At 39.3% G+C, this 1,734-nt stretch overlaps 1 non-coding gene across 1 annotated transcript; it reads left to right on the top strand.

Moving 5' to 3' along the window:
- The first annotated feature begins 767 nt into the window (after positions 1-767).
- Positions 768-868, top strand: LOC122673094. Its single transcript, XR_006334585.1, has one exon. It is a non-coding gene; the product is annotated as a U6 spliceosomal RNA (small nuclear RNA).
- The last annotated feature ends 866 nt before the right edge of the window (positions 869-1,734 follow it).

The raw sequence follows: 1,734 nt of genomic DNA, 5'->3' as shown, positions 1-1,734 counted from the left end.
GTACAAATGAACTTATTTACAATATACACACTATTATATATAAAATAGATAACTAATAAGGACCTTCAATGTAGCACAGGGAACTCTACTCAATACTCTATAATGACTTATATGGGAAAAAATCTAAAAGAGTGGATATATGTATATGCATAACTGATTCACTGTGCTGTACAACAGAAATGAACACAACATTGTAAGCCAACTCTACTCCAATAAAAATTTAAAAAAAAACAAGGATCTCATAGAAAAATGGATACAATTGTAAAACAGAAAAATAAATATAAATATTCAATGAATATAAAAAGTAAAGACTATCAGGTATTTTCATCTTTTATGAGAGATGAAGTCTGAATTAATAAGTCTTCTCTTTGAGAAAAGTGGAAAAAAACACCCTTCATCAATGATTTTAGTTTTTCAAAAGTCAAGATCCTTCTCTGGAATGGAGTTCAAGGCAATGTAGAATGACAGAGTTTTCTAGAATGTCAAAGATGGTCTTCACTGAAGGTAAAATTGCATTTCTTTGTTTATTCATTTAACTAGGATACACTGAGCTTCCATTGTGGACCTAGCATTCCTTTAGACAATGAGAACTGCCTTTGAGGAGTTCATAGTTTAGTGAGAGAGAACAGACATCAATGGAACAAGCAGAAAACTTGCACTGGGTGCTGGGCAGTCAAGGGGATGTGTGACTTGTGATGGACCTGGTCTTGGAAGGCTTCCCTGAATAAACTCAGGATGAGTCAAACTTTACAGTCAAAAGGGAAAAAGTGCTCACTTCAGCAGCACAGAGACTAAAATTGGAATAATACAGTTAGCGTGGCCTCTGTTCAAGGATGATATACAAATTTGTGAAGTGTTCTATATTTTTACATAACAATGTGAAAGTGTTTAATGCTAATGAAGTATATACTTAAATTGGTTAAAATGGTCAATTTTGTGTTATGTATATTTTACCACAATATAAAAGGGGGTATGGTGTTGGGATGGTTCCATGGCAGACAGAGAGAACAGCAGGTACCAATGTCTTGTGGGAAGAGAGAGCATGGATGAAAGGAAAGCCAGCAGGTCTGGCTTGTCGAGATTTGGAGGATGTTTTGTGGCCTGAAATGAGGCCGGGGTCACAGGCAGAGAAAAGGCCATAGAAAATCTGGATATTGATATTTGTCCTGAGATCAGTGGGAGATTGTTGTTGAGCCTTTGTCAGGACAGCAACAGAAATATGTTTTAAAAAATTACCATGGCCTAGGATGGAGAGTGGGTAGAGGGACAGTGGATGTGGCTGACCAACTGGGAAGTGTCAGGGTTCTTCAGAAGAGAGATGGAAGTTGCTTGAACTAGGATGTTGAGGCTGAGGTGGAGAGAAGTGGATATTAATAAATCTGAGAAAAGTCAGAGGGGCAATAACTGAACTTGTTGAAAGGTTGCTTTGTGGGGTGAGGGGAGAAATCAATCAAGAAAGATTTCCATGTTTCTGGATGGATGGTGGTGCCAGTGCCTAGGGCAGGAACCTCAGATAGAGGAGTTTGGAGGGGTGATCATAATTCTTGTTTTGGACTTGTTGAGTTTATGAGTCTCAGGAAGTTTGTGGCTGCCAGTGCAGGGGAGCCTACACATGGGGCTCAGTGCAGGTCAACTGAGGCTCACACTGATTTCTGGGAGAGTTCCTGGTGACACTACCTGGTTCCCAGCGTGACTTGTTCTCTGAGGCATGTTTGTCATGGGACATGTGAGAAC

The sequence above is a fragment of the Cervus elaphus genome, chromosome 16, assembly GCF_910594005.1.
Source record: "Cervus elaphus chromosome 16, mCerEla1.1, whole genome shotgun sequence".
NCBI lineage: Eukaryota > Metazoa > Chordata > Mammalia > Artiodactyla > Cervidae > Cervus > Cervus elaphus.
Note: the sequence above shows the minus strand (reverse complement) of the source record. Positions and strands in the feature narration are given on the sequence as shown.